At 44.5% G+C, this 19558-nt stretch overlaps 1 pseudogene across 1 annotated transcript in view; it reads left to right on the forward strand.

Annotated features, from left to right (window-relative positions):
- The window catches only part of LOC311499420 (protein NLRC3-like), a 235836-nt pseudogene that overhangs the window by 55709 nt on the left and 160569 nt on the right, over positions 1-19558 (forward strand). The window lies entirely within an intron of this gene.

Raw genomic sequence — 19558 nt, forward strand, 5'->3', positions numbered from 1 at the left:
TCCCTCCCTCCCTGCCTCCCTCCCCACCACCCTCCCTCCCTCCTCCTCACCCCAACCAGCCCCAGCCTCCCCCCTCTGCTGCTGTGATGATCAGACAGATTCCTGACTCTGGTTTTTAATCAGGTGATGATGAGTTAATGAAGGAAGGTGGATGAACAATAAATAAATTAGTCTCCGTTAACACAGACATGTTCTGTAGAACAGATTCATGGAGGCGACGTATTAAAGGATCATTCTAGTTTATCTGAGCCTGGTTCATCCTTTATCTGTGAGCTGAGAGAATCTGGAGTCAGACAGTAAATAGATCTGAGCAATTAGCTCCTACAGATTAATAAAAAGAAATAAACTGAAACCTGTCAGGCGGAGGTGTTCAGGGAAAGTAGGAATATTCTATTAAAGTCTTTCATTGAACCTAAACACATAGAAACAATGGAAACAAACATAAGACGAGAACAGAGCTCTATAGAAAGTCATGTTGATAGAGATCTGCTCCAAAAGATTTAAAACAAACAGGTCAAACAGGATGGACCAATGAGATGACAGCATGAGAACAGGTCATAACTCTTAGAGGATAAATAAGGAATAGATGACGACTGGTGCTTTCTTCTCTCTTCTCCTCCTTCTTTTCATTTTCCTCCTCATCCTCTCTTCCTCTTCTTGTCCTGCTCCTCATCATCTTCCTCCTCCTCCTCCTCCTTCTTCTCCCTTATAAATTCATCCCATGGACCAGACTGGACCTCCTGGCGGTCCGGTTTTGGCCCACGGGTCTCATGTTTGACAGCCCTGTTCCAGAGGATACAGATGTGGAGCCTAGCTGACCTCTCCATGACCTTAATGAGCTTCTTCTTCTTCTTGAGATGATTTTTTCGTTCAACCTGCTTTTTCACCTCTGAACACTGGATTTATAAAGTGAGTGTGTGAATGTCAGGTTCATGTTTCAGAAAGGATCAAAGTAATAAAAACATATAGAAGATGTTTGAATCCTGATGCATCTTCTGAATCTGAAGGTAGACTTCACAGAAACGTTTGTCAGATACTAATAACCTGAGGTCAGGTCCTGATGTTCCAGGACGACGGCTGCAGAGACTGAAGCGTCTCTGTTTGCTGACAGATGCCTGACTCTGCTGAGTTTGTTTGAAGGAAACGTCATTAGATGAAGCTGCTCTTTGCTCTGTGAAATGAAGCAGCTCTGCAAACAGCAGCAGCCTCTGTTTGATTTACTGATGCTGAACTCTCAGACCGAGTCAGGGCAGCACCCACCACCTGAAATAAACAGTGGACACGCTCGGTGCATGTTATGATCAGGTTGCTTTTAAAAACCAGAAACAAAACCTGGAAACATAAAACTTCCTTTTATTCTGAAGTCTGAAATGAAAAAGAGAACGTTATATTAGACTTCACTGTCTTTCTACTAACGTGATTTAAAAGAATGAAAGTGCACCAAGAAACAAGAAACAGCTGATTTTCCCTCATGTCAAACAGGAAGTAGCCTTCACCTGTACACAGCTCTCTCATCAATGGATCAGTACGTCAGTGTTTGGATGTTTCTAGCAGATCAACCTGCTGCTTCTCCAGAATCAGAGGACGAATGTCTACGTCTGAATAATGTCCTAAAGTCCACGCTGCGTTTAGACCAACAGAAATCGTTGTCTTCTTTATTTCTCTTCCTGTTTTCTATTTTTTCACATATTATAGGATGGAAGCTAAATTGACTTGACTTGTTAAAAACTCAATTTATTTTTTATTTTAGAGTCTAAAAACAAACTGGAAAATACCAAAACAGCACACGGACCACAGACTGAAGCTGCTTCAGAAGTGAACAACTCACAGCTCGACGCTGCAAAATGAACGTAAGACACAGGACAGAGGTGAAGTAAACCTCTTTCCACTAATATCAGACCTACAGGCTGATGTGTGTCTGTTTTAATGACACATCCAGTAAACAGTAGGATGGTCGTGGTACAGGACGTCCTGACTGGAAAGGGTTAAAACAAAGACTCATGACCAGGTTAACCATCTAGGGGTAACAGTTTGTCAGACCCATATTATCTTCACTGTGGACACATTGTGGGCGTACAGTATCATGACAGCTGCTACGCTACACCCAGAACATGTTCACATAGCCCCACAGTGGGCTCAGTACAGTAGAGGCTTGGTTTTGGGGGGGCCACACTGGGACAACATGAAAGAGACCTGGAGTCACGAGGTCAAAGGTCAACAGTTTGTATCTGTGATGTTTCTTCAGCCCTGCAGACCAATGATTCTCCTCCATCTATACATGAATGATAAAGCAAATAGAAATCTATAAATCTAGATATGAAACACCCACAGACCTGCCCCCTCCACCTCTGGTTCCAGATCAGCTGATGTTGATACTCCTGCTTTGTTCCCAGCGTTGCGGAGGTGGAGAACTTGTTCTTCTTCATTTCTCTGCAAGACATCTGCTTGCAGGAGGAGTCTGTGCTAAAGACAACATGGACACAGTGGAGGCCAAAGGGATCTGTGTCAGGATGCAGCAGGAGGCCACGGGTCAGAGGAGCTCATGACTTCATGGTTCTACACCCTCAGACTCTGTCAGCCTGGTCTCAGTCACAGATACCGTCACTGTAAATAGAGTTTAGATAAAGATGGAAACAAGACAACCTCTTTAACACAGGAGAACCTTGGCTCAGTGTCCACCTACACCTGAAGGACAAGGACTCTTCTTTCAAGACAACAACGTCTACATTTCATCCAGAGAAGACAGAAGGTTTAAAGAGGAGTAGTTACATCATGGTTAGAGCGGTCATAAACGTTCCAACAGTTTCTGAAAGCTGAGACGTTGATGTTTACAGCCAATATGGCGTCATTACAGTAGCTCTACTTTCTTCTCTCTCAGTTACTCAGTAAGTTGTAAATAACTGTCAGATACTGAAAGTTCCTGGTATTCTAACTCACAGGACATTAAACTAACTTACTGACACTGATTACAGGTAAATATTCATGATTATGTTATGACACGTTTTATTGGTGGATGTGTATTTTATCAGTCTGAGACAGAACCAGAAGGTGTCTCTTAGTTCACTGTATAAGGATCAGACCTTCTACAGACTAGTGGACTAGTCCTTTAGTGGACTACACTGCTGTACCATGACTCATCATGTGGACTAGTCACTGATCACATGACCATAACAACATGGCTGCCTCCTAGAAGACAGGTGAGGAGCCCAGTGGGTCATTGGTTCATCAAATGTGTAGAAATACTTCACTAAAGATGAAGCCCATACTACCGTGACATGTCAGTCCTGAAATACAACTAAAGTACTACTGCAAACAAGACATGCTAAGGCTAACGCTAGCAGAGGAACGGTCCAAATCCTCTGGACAGCAGTCAGTTAACAACTTGACCAAACGTCCTGTGGTAACAGAGAGAAGGAGGCTGCACATCAACTATCTGATAAAGTTATTAGACCTTTAGCTGCTACACTATCCCATCTAACAACACGCTGTGGAGTACTATTAAATGCTGCTGATGGTGCTGAGGTGCTGCCTGTTTTTATACAGACTATACATATCTGCAGCTCACAGTATGTAGCACATGAGCTGTCTGTTCTCAGCAGATGATTCAGGTCAACAATAGAGATTTATTACTTTCTACTGTGACCTCATCAGAGTCCGTGTTCACTTGACTTTCATCACATAAACAGTGACAGGTCTCATAGACACACCCCCGTCAGACCTATCACAGCATTCAGATATATTTATATTACGGCTCCTACACGTGACTTTAAATTCTCATTTCCTGAACCAGATCCTGACTCCACCAGTGGACCCAAGATGAGTGGAGGGATAAAAATGTTCACCTTGTTAACTCAATAAAGAAGAGGGAGAATCCTCCTTCTGTCCGCCCTGAGGATGCATATCTTTCCCAGAATGCTCTGTGGCTGCAGACACGAGCGCTCTGTCTGTGTCAGCGTTCCCACAGTCGGTCATCACATGACGGATGACTGCGTGGGAACCGACGGAACCAGACGCTGGAACAACCTGAGCACAGCAGAGCATGAAGCTGGTCGACACAATGTCCTCCATCATCTCACCTCCTCAGCTCTTAACACCCTACATTTCCCAGAATGCCTTTTGAAGAGATACACGTCCTCATCATATGTGAGGGTCAGTGACCTTTTAAACAACCAACATGACAGACCCACCATCGACCCCAACCACCTCCTGTCCACTCAGTTCACTTCATGAATAAAACACGTTGTTAAAACTGTGCCACCGTGCTGCCCCAGATCCAATGACAAAAACTAAACAGGCACAGCAGATCAGAACCAGAACCAGAATCAGAACCGGAACCAGGACCAGGACCAGAACCAGGACCAGGACCAGGACCAGAACCAGAACCAGGACCAGAATCAGAATCAGAACCAGAACCAGGACCAGGACCAGGACCAGAATCAGTATCAGTATCAAAATCAGAACCAGAACCAGGACCAGAACCAGGACCGGAACCGGAACCAGAACCAGAACCAGAACCAGAACCAGAACCAGAATCAGAATCAGAATCAGAACAAGAACCAGGACCAGAACCAGGACCAGGACCAGAATCAGAATCAGAACCAGAACCAGAACCAGGACCAGGACCAGAATCAGTATCAGTATCAAAATCAGAACCAGAACCAGAACCAGGACCAGGACCAGGACCAGAACCAGGACCGGAACCAGAACCAGAACCAGAACCAGAATCAGAGCAAGAACCAGAACCAGAATCAGAACAAGAACAAGAGCAAGAGCAAGAACAAGAACCAGGACCAGGATCAGGGTCAGGGTCAGGGTCAGGGTCAGGACCAGGACCAGCAGTGATCCCTATGACACCAGGCTGTAGTCTGGTCCAGTCTTCAGTCAGACTCAGAGCAGAATAAATAAACTGGATCATCTGCAGCCAGTTCTGACGATTATCACCAGATGTTTGGCTCCTGACGTCTCACACACTTCTACACTAACACGCTTCTACACAAACACACTTCCACACAAACACACTTCCACACAAACACGCTTCTACACAAACACACTTCCACACAAACACACTTCCACACAAACACGCTTCTACACAAACACACTTCCACACAAACACACTTCCACACAAACACACTTCCTAATGTGTGTCGCTGACTTGATCATGTTCAGAGGGGAAGACATGGTGCTGCGTACTTGTTTGACTGCTATTTTTATTTGGGTTAAGGAACGGGACCCGCCTTGGGTTTCAGACCTACCCTGGACAGGATATCTGTGAGTCCAGCTGGAGGAGCTGCAGTCTGGACCAGTGGCTCTCAACCAAACTGGATTGTGAGCTAATCCAAAGATTAGGTAACGTCTACTGGTGATCATCATGAGTGATAGGGTGCTTTCCCTCCTCAGGTTACCCTGAAGCCCTGCAGACATCTGAAGAGCTGTTAACATCCAGCATTTTATAAGAACATGAGGATTAGACACAGAAACAGCTTCCTCATATTATCCTGTAACCATAACATCTTACATATTTCATCCACGCAGGTTTGGACCTAATCCAGATTTGTGGTGAAGCATCAAAATAATCCGATGTATGCCTTAGAGAGTTTTTGGAGGCCAACACAGGCCCGTGGAGTCCACATCTAAACATCTCACCGAATCTGGATCAGGTTCCACTTTACATCCTCTAGAGACCAACCTAAAGACCTAGACCCAACACGTCTGGGTTCTATTGTTTTGCTCAAACATCTACTAAAAGTCCGTTTTCAATTTTGTGTCGTACTTTACTTCCTCTCTGTGTTTTACCTCTTTTGTGATGATGTGTTTGGTTTTCGCAGTGGTGTGGTGGTCATCACTGGTGCCTCACAGCCAGAAGGTTCTGGGTTCTAATCCATGTTCCGACTGGTTCCTTTCTGTGTGTAGTCTGCGTGTTCTCCCTGTGTCTGCGTGGGTTCTCTCCAGGTTCTCCAGCTTCCTCCCACCGTCCAAAGACATGCTGGTTAGGTTCATTGGTGATTCTAAATTGGCCGTAGGTGTGAGTGTCTCTCTGTGTTAGCCCTGTGATAGACTGGAGACCTGTCCAGGGTGGACCCCCCCTCTAGACCAATGACAGCTGGGATAGACTGGAGACCTGTCCAGGGTGGACCCCCCCTCTAGACCAATGACAGCTGGGATAGACTGGAGACCTGTCCAGGGTGGACCCCCCCCCCCCCCTCTACACCAATGACAGCTGGGATAGACTGGAGACCTGTCCAGGGTGGACCCCCCCCCTCTAGACCAATGACAGCTGGGATAGACTGGAGACCTGTCCAGGGTGGACCCCCCCTCTAGACCAATGACAGCTGGGATAGACTGGAGACCTGTCCAGGGTGGACCCCCCCTGTAGACCAATGACAGCTGAGATAGACTGGAGACCTGTCCAGGGTGGACCCCCCCTCTAGAGTCTAGACCAATGACAGCTGGGATAGACTCCAGACCCCCCTCATCTGACCCTCCAGAGGACAATGATTGGGTTTCTCCTTGTGTGCTCCTCCCCCAGTCTCACCTGTTCCTGGTTCTGGGTGTATATAACGCCCCGTCTCTCACCTTGTCCTTCATCGTTGTGTTCTCTTACTGTTTCCTTGTGTTTCATGACTCTTGGTTTTTATTCTGGCTCTCCTTATGTCAGACTACCTTCCATTAGATCCAACTTACGTTCAGATTTCCTGCTTTTACATGGCAGCTCTTCAAGTCTACATTAAACTGACAGGTGACGGTCTGTGTGGATCCAGACTGTTAGAACCTGACAGCTGGAGCATTGAGGTGATGTATAAGTCCACCACCATAGAAACCTGAATCCTCTCCAGCTCTCATTCAGGTCGGCCTGGGTCACTGCCGCTGAGCTGTTGATAGATTGTTTAACGTTTCAGGACGACAATGAAACACGTCGTACGTTTCTACTTCCTTCATTTATACACAAGAAATAAAACTAAAAGAATCAAACTGCTCATGTGCAGGTCCAGACTCTGGAATAGAGAGATAACATAACACTTGAACCTCTGATGCTTTTCTGTAGCCACCATGAGCATAAGTTTTCCTTCAGTTTATGTGCGTATTTAAAATAAATGTGATTATGCTGCTGTAAACGTTTTACTGCCGGTGCTATAAAATCAGTCATGTTAGAACGTGAAGGACTTTGGATCTGAGCCGGGACGTGACAGCAAACGGTTCGGCTCGGAGTCGCACCAAACTGGAATTAAAACAACATTTTAGCCGTTTAGGCCACACCCTAAAACCTGGAGCAGAGCACACAGATGTTTCCTGACCGGCCGGCCGTCCAAGAGCAGCTTATATATATTAAACATGACACCGTGTATATGAACATGTACATTAAGGCTCTGACAGAGTTCACTCAGAAACCCCAGAGTGAGAAGGAGACGAAACACTGTTCTACTATTGTTCTAAACAGAACAATCAGGTCATGTTTAGTAGAAATCATTGACCTGTTGATGTAGAAGTCCTCTAGATGATCAGTTCCTCTGTGTCTCTGTCCATCAGTAAAGAATAGTCTAAGGAAAAACAAGGAATGCTCAATGAGAGGAAAAGAAACCGACCAAGTACGACCATCTACACCCTGAAGCTTCATTCTGCTTCAACGCTGTTTGTTGTTTCAGCTACAGATGAACCTCATCATGTTCTCCATCGTTCTCACATAATAAAACTTATTCTGACCATCAGTCATGAGGTTTTACTGGACGGCTGCTCTTTATGTTAAAAAAAAAACAGTCATCTAAACACTCATCTAAGAACTTTACTAGTTACATGAAGTTACTGACCTCTGACCTTTCACTGACACATAGTTAAACAGTGGACAGAACTAAAGAGAGAACACTCTGATTAATGTTTAGTCTATTAAATGAATGTTGTTAGTGCCAGTTTGACTCAGTGTAAGAATTAAAAGTTGATAAAGATGAAATTAAATATAAAACATGACTAAACATAAACAGCTGTCAACATGAACACTGTGTTTTAAACTGTCCTGCTACAGATTTCAGTCAGTGTAACACAACACAGTCAGACCTTTAACGTTAATCGAGTCCACTTTCGTTTTGCAGCAGGAAAAAGTGAAACCAGACTTTTACACTTAGTTGTTTTTTCCAGCTGCTGACGGAGGGCTGGGTCTGAGCCTGGCATCATAACGCCGGCCTCCTGAGAGGGAAATAGAGCCGTTATTGTCTGAAGAGCCTTTAAATTATTCACTAGAATAATCCCTGAGGCTGCAGACCCCCCCCCCCCCAAACCCTTTTCCTATTTATTACACATGGTCGTGGAAAGTAAAGAATGCTGGTTAATTAAACACTGGGTGGTTCTGCTGTGGATCCTCCTTCAGATGATATTACCTTAAATCTAACATTACATTATGCTGAGGATAACATTTTTAATCCTCATGACTTTTTGTCTCTGTTCTTGTTGGTTAACTCTTAACCCTTTCATAGCTCCTCCTACTCCAGGTGATCAACAGGAAGAGTCGAAAACAAAACAAAACCCAAACAACAGGAACATAAAAAGGAACATCAACGTTAACATATTGATGGTATAAAACACTAAAACCAAACACTAGCTCTGTTTTAATTGGCCTCCATCCTCTGACAACGGTTTAAAACAACCATGGGTCTGAAAGCAGGTGATCAGAGATGAAGACCATCAGGAGGAGATAAATACTGAGTTAAAACTCAGAAGAAAATAGATTTAACGTGACAAAAGAAAATACTAAACCAAACCCACTTCCTCTATCACCATCACTAAACTGTAATGACTCAATAAAACATAAATCAGTTCATGTATAAATCTTCATTTATTTATCACACTGTGTCAGTAACGAAACCCCTGGTCTCAAAAAACACATCAGTAACGTTAATGTTACGTAGCATTGCTATTCAAACATCTATACAATTAATAAAAGGTTAAAGAAAGAGGCTGGTTTCATCAGTTATTAGACCCTCGTACAGTCAGACTGTAATAAACTGGTCTAATGGATTCTGTCTTTGTGGAGGAAGACGTTCTTTATCCCAGAGATCTGTCCCTGTTATTCAAGTCTTCACATTTAAAGTCTTTAAAGCTGCATCCTGAAAAGGTTAAAACACCTCAGGGGATCAATGAGAGCAGACGGGACGATGACTCGCTTTGACCCGTTTGGACCAGAGTTTACCTCAGGGGATCCTGACTGGATGAAGGTCTCAGGTTCTTCAGTGGTCTGGTCTCTGGTCTCTGTTAAAGGGAGGAACCTCATATCCTCCTAGTCATGTCTTTATTCCACCTGGTGGTCACGGCCAAACAGAAACACTAGATGCTGACCAGTCGTGGTCATTATTTACACTGCAATAATCTGAGATAAAATAACTTAGACCTTTAGACCGTTTTTTCCAATGTAATTCTTCTTACTGGTCAGAATTCAACAGTTCTTGTCATCAATGTTGTTAAAATACACCCTCATCACCTGGATGAGAGTGTATGACGCTGAAAGACCTGAAACACTCAGGGGAACCAGATAAAACATCACTGATGTGTCCAGACTGAAGGATATTCTCACAGACGTCGGTCGTCTGCCATCAGACTGAACTACAGCTCCTGTCTCTTCTGTTTGAATCAACAGTCACTCACAGTTGGAGTTCATTTAACAGCTTCACCTGTTTGAAAAAGACAAAGAACCAGAAACACTTAAACCACACTTTGAGGAGAAGAATGAGCTAAACATAGAAGATGAACTTTATCAGCTCTAAAGATAAAAGCTGCAACTGTCTCAGGTAATGAAATAGAAACAGTCTAAGTCTCCTTTAAAAGGCTGAATGTTTCATAATGATGAACTTTAACTGGTTCCTGCCTCCTGTCTAGATCTCTGTGTCATTTCTGAGTAGAGACCCATTAACGTGAGCAGCTGAACTTTACTGTCTTCCTATGATCCCTCAGGGTTCATCAGTAGTGTAACGGACCGTGGGCTTCAAAGAGCAGCAGTGTAATTACAAAGCTCCTGTTTGATGGCTTCAGATACCTGACGGCTGCATGAATAGAAACCAGGGACCAGAACGCTGACTCTGCTGCTTTTAAATTACATTTTTGCATGTTTTGCTATGTGCACGTCTGTTTAGATTCCTAACTACATTTAAAGTTAAATCTAATCAAATCTATTTACTGGACAAACTGCAGATGAAGGTCAGAACTACTTTAAACCAATAGTTGATGAGAAACCAGCAGCGTTCATGTTCAGGACAGTAACACAGTTGATCACTACTGCAACAGGAGGACGTGGTGCATGTGTCCAGGACAATCTCACTGTTTTTACTGAATCATGACATTTAAACAGGATTGTTCTTTATAGTGCAGGTAAGAATCAGACTCAGAGTACTAAGGTTCAGTTTTTAAAACTTGTCTTAAAATCCATTTTTATTCCTTGGCTTTCTACCCAGCAGGAGACCCTGCTCTAGTTTAGTGCTTTTAGTGTTTTTAGTGTTTTTAATGTTTTTAATAGTTTGTCTTATGTCTTATGTTCTTCTTCTTTCCTATGTACAGTGCTTTGTTTCAGCAGTGGTTGTTTTTAAAGTGCTCTATAAATAAAGTTTAGTTGAGTAACTACTACAGTTATTGTCATTGTCAAAAGAAAAACAAATGCGCACATTATGGGATGGATGGATATTCTGTTTAATACTTGAACCCCTCACATTATTCTTTCCACTATAATCATGGTTCATCTACCTCTCAGTGTTTTTTCATTGACCCTCTGGAGTCACCTCATCAGTCACCTCAGCTCACCTGAGCACACAGCTGCTCCTCATCCTCTGTAATCAGACCAGACCATTCACCAGCTCCACACTCACTGCTTGGCTAGATTCTTCTTAGCATGCAAGACTTTCAGGCACCTTCCAGTCTGTCTACTGGTTAAACCATCTGAGCCTCCTGTTCTTCACCAGCATGTCTCAAGTGACCACTTCAGAGTCCAGGTGTGAACACTGATCTGGTGTCAGTCCACATGTGGAGGTGGTCTGGGACACATGTGACCGCCTTCCTTTGGTAATGTGAACACACAATGAGTCCTGGGTCACATTAAAGACCACCTACTCAATGAAAACAATAAAAAGACACTCAACCACTTTTAGAACTGATGGCTAGAAACAGAAAAACACAGAGATGTCTATTCTAAATGAGAGACCTCTAGAATCAACTAATGAAATGATTTAATGTGAGTACACTGTCATTATGTCATTAAACTATTCATTGGCATGTGGTTAATGTGATCATGTTGGTTGTGAAGCAGCAGCAGAGATCCATCAGAGACATTAGCTGTTAAAATACTCTGCTGCTCTTCAAATGATGTTTCTGTTCATTTACATACAGATCACAAAACTGAGACGCATGTTAATGCCAGGTGTGAACAAGAACCATCTCATGACCTCATCAGATCACAGAGAGGTCTATGGAGCTTCTCAAGAGAGAGTCTTTAAAGGATTAGATGCATATTCTTCTTTTAAATCTGCATTAAAAACTAATCAGAAAGAAAAATCTGCCTTAATTTCATTCACCTGTCCAACTACTGACCTGCAGAATAAGACTCTAAATCACCCAGTGTATATTTATGGCAACATACTACTATGGCTAATATTAGCCCTGTAGTTTAGCTTGCTAACGTCTGCCGTTGATCAGGTAAATGTGACAGCAGCTATTAGAGTAAAAGCCACCTGTAGACCGGGACGTATCTGCAGGTGTTCTTCTATTGATAGCTTCTGTACAGTTATTAGGCACATTTCACAGAGTTTAGAGGAGAACCCATATTCAGAGGGCACCAGGGGCGTATTTACAAAGTGATCAAAATCACAAAAAAAAAAAAAGACTGGACCAAGACTATGATCTGGTGGCACAGAACAGTTGAAGTCCAGTGTTTAAAGCAGAGGAGACTGTGATAGCTCAGAGCTGGCAGGTCAACCTCTCCACCTGACTCCTCTCCTGCAGTCAGAGGAATGAGGAAGCAGAGTGTTAGCATGTGAACGTTTGAGTCTTTGGTTTGTGGAGTTGTTCAGATCCCTGCGTGGTACATGGACCTGGCAGATGGCATCACTGTGACCTTAATGAAACGATGTGCTGCTGACCACGGAGCCGCCGTCCCCATGGAGCCACGAGGAAAAGCAGCAGATGAGCAGTTATTGATTCCTGAAGGTTAAAGCCGGCAGCTGGGATGTGATGGAGCCTGTCAATTATTAATAAGAGGAGGCTGTAACCTGATCATTGTTTCCAGCTGGGCTGATAAGTCCTTTAACTATTATCATTTACATGTAAAAGATGTGGAAGTAAAGGACTTATTTAAATGAGCCAGGTGTAGTCTGCACACCCAGACCTTAGACCTTTGGAAGAGATAAGAAAAAAGACCCAACAGACATGTAGCCACTGTAAAGAGCAGAGAATAGGACGACACTGAGCTTTAAAGGGTTTGTCTAAAACATCATTACTGATAAAATGAGTTCATTCTCAGAATATTCCAGTGAGTAGGGATCACCTGCTGCCACAGGGTCCAGGAGGAATCAGTCTGCAGCACACAGGACTTAAACGATGCTGCTAACATGTTGGTGGCAGATGAAACAGGACATGATGGTGGAGTCCAGGCCGCGCTGTGTCTGAGAGTTTTGCAGCATCTGTTGGTCATAATGTTTTGGCTAGGTCCATTATTGGATATTTTAATTTGTTCATCTCTCCTCAAACAAAGACTTTGGACTCATTTGTGTCGTTTATTGTTCTTCACACAGACAGTTTATTGAGTCTTTGCTGTACTGAGGTAGAAGCTGCTCAGTCTCAACATAAACGACGCTATCGTCTGCATACGTGTTAACTCCATACGCTGTGCTGGATGCAGGATGATAGAAGTTAAATACAAAGTTAAATGCTGCAGTAAACACACTGACCTTGATGTGGAGACAGCTCAGTGACTGGTCCTTTAAATTCTCACATCTGTCTAAACGGCCACAACTACGACTGACTTCTAGTCCTTCAAGAACCTTCATCCAAATAATCTTCATTTCATAAATAACCTCTTCACAGCATCTAATGTCTCTTCCTTCTATTAATTAAAGAACAACTTCAAACAAAATGAGAGTAAAGAGCTTTCACTGTTCCATCTCCTCATTCCAGGTTTAATTTAGAACATAGATTCTCAACCAGGGGTCCGCGGACCCTAGTGGTCCGTAGTGTAATTGCAAGGGGTCTGTGAAAATAAAATATCTTTTATAAAAGATCCTATGACATTCATAGAAATGGCATTATTGTATTCAAACGTGACTGAGACTTTTATCTACCTAAACTACAGAGGGTAACGTGACGTTTTTTCTCTAAGTGTAATTATTTAACTAAGACGAAGCACATTTCACTACCTCTGGAAACTCCTAAAGAACTTGGATCTCATGATCCCATAGAGTCACGCATTCTGATGATGTCATGACCTCATGATGTCACATTCTGCTGAGGTCAGGACCTCATGATGTCACATTCTGATGATGTCATGGCTCTGATAAGTCGTCCAACCAATCAGAGCCGTTCTGTTGTAAACCAATGCTACTCCATGACACACAGATGAGTTGCTCTTCCACCGTCTATCACCACATAAACAAACATTGATTGGCTCAGCAGATCTTTGAGTATAATCACTTCCCAGTGGACAGACTGCAGACCAGATGTCCCATAGGTTGGTCTAGCTTCCAGACTAGAACGTCATACTATAAACTGACTCTAATGTGAATAATTATTCAAACTCGTTGTGTTCAGACGTAGATAAAACCCCTGACCAGATTAGAAACATTTGATTTAAACCACCACGACCATCTATGAACTCTGAGTGTTTACAGTCAGCTCCACAGAATGATAAAACTAGTCCATTACATCACTGCACAAGCACTCGTCATGTTGGCAGCTAAATGAACTGCAGAACCAAACATATACACAGCTCCTACTACTCCCATGATGCACTGCACCCAGTTTGACGTTGACCTGAGAACACAGCAGAATAAAAAGCTTCTTAGACCAATAAAGATCTTAAATGAGCTCATGGACCTCCGTCTCCCACTGCTCTGTCTCACCAGCTCCTCCTCTTACATCAGTTTGTCTGATAGTGTGGTTTATGTTGAACCAGTCTTTGTCTGATAGTGTGGTTTATGTTGAACCAGTCTTTGTCTGATAGTGTGGTTTATGTTGAACCAGTCTTTGTCTGATAGTGTGGTTTATGTTGAACCAGTCTTTGTGTCATCTACAGCTACAGAGATCTACTGAACCTTTTACATGAGCAGCATCGTCTCTCATGTCTTTCTCATCAGTCAAACTCATCCTGTCAGTCTGCTTTCTTTTTGTTAGTGCATCATCTCTCAGGTGTTTGTACTGTTTTTGTATTGTCTGCATAATATTTCACACATGCACTTTATGCTCAGCTGTATTATAGTCAGTCCTGTGTCTTCATGTCTCTCCACAGTCCTGGAGGAACGTCCTCTCATCTCACTATGTCCTGTACCTGCTAGATGTGGTTGACATGACAATAAAAGATCTTTGAGCTCTGAGGTGAAGGTGGAAATCATTAGTTGCAGAAACACTTACTGATCTGAGAAGAAAAAGGCTTTTTGTTTCTCTGTTAGTCATTATTTAACTGTTGGTGACTGAAGCTGATAAAGACAATAACTGAGTGTTTATTATGGAGTTGACTGTCTTCATGTCATTTACTGTTCTACACATGAGCCACAGAAAGTAAAGCTGGAGACTGTGGGAGGTTTTATCAGCTGCAGAGTTTCACTCAGCTTCAACTTTCCAGCTGCGTATAAAGAAGCAGATTTATGACGACTGTGGAGAGACAAGGGGTTTCCCATGACTCTGTAAATGTCCAGTAATGTGCTGCTATAACACAACGCTCACTTACATGGAACGACACACCCAGCGTCCACTCTGTTCACCAGTGTTGGTAGAGAATAAAGACAGATAAGAAGACAAAAGACATTATCTGTGTCCGTCCTCACGTCCTTGTTCTCTCTCTAGCCTCACATTGTCAACCCATAGTTGATGACATGATCAACTTAGGTTGCTCTGATTTCATTCAGTTGTTGTCTTTTTTGGCCATGAGCTCCTCTAGCAGCTCTTCCTCTACCTCCCCCTCTCTCTTCCATTGTGGTGCTCACCTGTGCTCTTTTTGCTTACTTCCTGACAAACATGTGACTTTCTGTCGGATCCTTGTGTCTTATACAGAGAACCATGTTCAGTGCTTTTAAAAAGTGATCAACAGTAAAATGAGTGTAAAGCACAAAATGTGTTTGAGGTTCTGCTCTCTGTCTGTCAGCTTCAGTTATTGTTCTATGTGTTATGTTAGTGTGTTGGAACTGGAAAAAACTGGAAACAGATTGTGTTGTGTTGTGTTGTGTTGTGCTGTGGAGCTCTAATGAACCGTCTCGACTCGTTTATAGAGTCATGAACAAACAATCCATAAAAACTGTTAAAGAGCTTTAATAGTGGTCGTTAAAGTCTTTCCCAGCGTTCTCTGACTCTGTTCTCTGACTCTGTTCTCTGACTCTCTTCTCTGACTCTGTTCAGACACTTGTTGGACACGATGACGTCTCTTTCTTACACAGTTGTCTTCATCGTCTTCAGGTTCTGACTCTCTGTAAACTCGTTCCTAAAGCTGAACTTAACTTCATGATGGATTCAATCCTCCAGATTAAAATGAACAAGCACCGTTTCTAACATTAATTCCCTCTGGAGGCCGTTGACCTTGTTGGTCCAGGTTTTCAAAGATGTTCTTGATTCCCTGTTTGCTTTGACTCCAACAGAATCAGGAGTTTATTGTGGAGAACGTTGGTCCGTCTCAATCTGCCATCAGTCTCAGACCTCCTTGATCTTCTTTGGTCTTCAGGTTTTTCTTTCCCAGAATGGATTTAAAACGATGAAGAGCCATGAGATCTAGTCAGAGATGATGTGTTGATGCAGCTCATGTTGTAGAATGAAAAACTAAGTGTTGTTTTATTTATGAATATTTCTTCTTCTTCTGTCTTCAGTCACAGTTTATGGAAACAACCAGAGGCCTCAGTGTGTGCTGGCTCTAACATTAAACCTCTTAAATTCATATGTGTCCTGGCTCATGAAGAACGTAATGGGATTAAACTGGTAGCTTTTCATCATCTCTGACATTTAGACCGTTTTCACAGTTCCTCCTCCTCCTCCTCCTCCTCCTCCTCCTCCTCCGTCCGTCCTGCATGTGCCCGACCGACTGCCTCTCCATCCATTCAACCCTCGGCTCATGAATCGTAAAAAACTCCAGTGAAAAGGCAGCAGAACAATCTGCAGAACAAAGGCCGACAGACAGAGCAGAGAGCTGGTGTTGGCTGCAGCTGCAGCGCTGCTCAGCTCCTCAACCATCAACTCTTGTTGTGAAGTGCTGCCGTCAGTGTCTCCTCCCTCCTCCCAAAGAAAACAGTCACTAAAGTCTCATTTGTTGCCTCTTCTCCGTGGCGGGCCCTTGTGTGTGGACTAAAAGGATTATGAGGGCTTAATTGAGTGTGCTAATTGACGGCACGGTGAACGGGCTTGTATGGCGCTGAGGGGCAGATGTGGTGTGAAACCCCTGGCTCTTTCTAAAGAATACAAATCAGCCCGGGACGGGTCTATTCTCTGCTCTCTCTCTAACACTCAATGATCTTTTTCACACGGCGAGCAGGGGGCCGAGCAAACAGATGGTCTCCACGCTGAGAGCTGCTTCCCTTCAGCTCAGAATCAGCGTGCAGCGACCGACGGCCTCTTTATCGGCTATTCATGACGCCCACGAACAATGGATCAGAGCGAGAGCAGAGGTTTGGCCTCAGAGCTGGGGACGCGTTCGTCCTAACCCAAGAGACGGGAGAAAGGAAACCGTGGAGGGCGTGTTCACCTGGAGGAGGAGGAGGAGGAGGAGGAAGAGGAGGAGGGGGGAGCACCGTCTGTCCAAGAGTCAAGAAGAATGAAATCCTTGGCCCCCCTCCATGACTGACCATAGCTTCACCCAGAGGGACAAAGATCTTGGGAAAATGTTGTCAACATTGTAGAAGGAGAAACATTCAATGCTTCGCTGTGATTGGTCGACCCAAGGCTAACTGTGGTTGCTAGGTAATGTTAGCTCGTTGTCTACAGTCATGATGAAGAACAACAAACTGACCTTTAACCCTCTGGAGTCGACGGACGCAGCGACGCATCCACGTCACATGATTTAAGACGACGTAGCAGAAAGTCTCACTGAGTCTCTGTCTCAACTTGTGTAGAAAGAAGAAACGTCAAACTATGAAACTGTTTTTAAATTGTGTTGATAGATAAAGTAAAACTAGACTCATTATAAATAATTTACGTCAGACTTTGTCCTGAATATTGTCGTCATGTTTAGTGCAGGAAGAAACGGTGAAGAGGAAATGACTAACAAGCAGAGAGCGCTGGTCTTCTTCAAGAGCTGGAAAGATCAGAAAAGAGAGACGCTGTCTCCAGGAAACTTTTCTCTTCTTTTAAACGTTCAGTGTTTGTTGTTGTTGTTTGGGTGCAGCCTTTGACTGAGTGGACTCCATGGATTCTGTTTAGATGATCAACTACTACCACCTCACCACACATCCACTGGCTCTACTTCTTCTTCTTTGGTTTCCAGCAGCTTTGACTCCTGGTGACTCTACAGAGACGTGGTTTGGTTTATATTTATATATAAATAACCAGATCATCTGCTACTTGTTCAGATCATTCAGGTTCAAGTCTGCATTAATAAACTGTGTGTACGTCTTTCTCCTGCTTTAGATCCAGGTACGTTTCATATGATGCTGTTTGGATGGAGGGCTGGATGGAGGGCTGGATGGAGGGCTGCGTGGAGGGCTGGGTGGAGGGCTGGGTGGAGGGCTGGATGGAGGTCTGGATGGAGGGCTGGATGGAGGGCTGCGTGGAGGGCTGGATGGAGGGCTGCGTGGAGGGCTGCGTGGAGGGCTGGATGGAGGGCTGGATGGAGGGCTGGATGGAGGGCTGGGTGGAGGTCTGGATGGAGGGCTGGGTGGAGGGCTGCGTGGAGGGCTGGATGGAGGGCTGGATGGAGGGCTGGATGGAGGGCTGGATGGAGGGCTGCGTGGAGGGCTGGATGGAGGGCTGGATGGAGGGCTGGATGGAGGGCTGCGTGGAGGGCTGGATGGAGGGCTGCGTGGAGGGCTGGATGGAGGGCTGGATGGAGGGCTGCGTGGAGGGCTGGATGGAGGGCTGGATGGAGGGCTGGATGGAGGGCTGGGTGGAGGTCTGGATGGAGGGCTGGGTGGAGGGCTGCGTGGAGGTCTGGATGGAGGGCTGGATGGAGGGCTGGATGGAGGGCTGCGTGGAGGGCTGGATGGAGGGCTGGATGGAGGGCTGGATGGAGGGCTGGATGGAGGGCTGGGTGGAGGGCTGGATGGAGGGCTGCGTGGAGGGCTGCGTGGAGGGCTGGATGGAGGGCTGGATGGAGGGCTGGTTGGAGGGCTGGATGGAGGGCTGGATGGAGGGCTGGATGGAGGGCTGGATGGAGGGCTGGGTGGAGGTCTGGATGGAGGTCTGGATGGAGGGCTGGATGGAGGGCTGGATGGAGGGCTGGGTGGAGGGCTGGGTGGGGCCTATTAGCTCATGAATATAAGGGCCCGTATTATAGCAGCCCCCCCCCCCCCCTTATTGTCTATGAGCAGGGGACTCTGACGGGATGAATGCCACCTGTCAGACAGCAGAGAAAACAGGATTATCCAGCGTGGATAATGACAGTATTTACTGCTGTGTTCTTGTTAGACACTGCTAATTGACTTTTAGGGACCCAAGGGGCCCCAGGGGCCCCGGGATGGGAGACAGAGAGGAACAAAGGCTTTACTACTAACTCTGTGTCTGTAACTGTGCATAGTAAGGAGTACGTTCTCAGACAGATGAACAGATCAGCTCAGAATCTTTATTAATATCCAACTAATTAGATTTATATTCTGCATCAGTTAATAATGTGTAGGAGCATCTGTGCCTGCAGGCCTTAGAAGACTTTGTTTCTCTCTGCACCTCCACTGGTCTAGTAGCTGTATAAGTGTCTTAATTATGTTAACGAGTCACATCTGAGAAGATGAAGACGTCTGAGACTCAACACGTCTCACCTGACACCTGTTGGTTTAGATTAAATAACCTGTAATTAACAGGTTCCTTTAATGAAGGTTTGTTTACTGATCATCAGCTGATATTATCAGTGTTGTACGTCACAGTGAAGCTTGTAGATCTTTAGACGTATTCACACTCCAGCATCGTCTTCATTTTAGGATGAATTTCCTGAACCTGTTGCTGAATTAGACTCTGAACTATAAACCTGTAGCATTAGTGACTAGTTCTTGTGCCCTGGGCTGAGGTGTGCAGCTGCAGAGTTACAGGTTATGTTTGGTTTTGGTGACAGACTTCACTTCAGCCTCTGTCTGTCTCCTGTTTGTCCTGCAGAGAAACGAGTCATTAAAGGAACCAGGAACTAGAAGCATGTCAGCACTCTGGAGGCTTTGATTGGCTCCAGGACAGGCCATACATTAGTAGTGTCCCGCTCCATGTG

The sequence above is a fragment of the Chelon labrosus genome, assembly GCF_963514085.1.
Source record: "Chelon labrosus genome assembly, chromosome: 2".
Taxonomy (NCBI): Eukaryota; Metazoa; Chordata; class Actinopteri; order Mugiliformes; family Mugilidae; genus Chelon; species Chelon labrosus.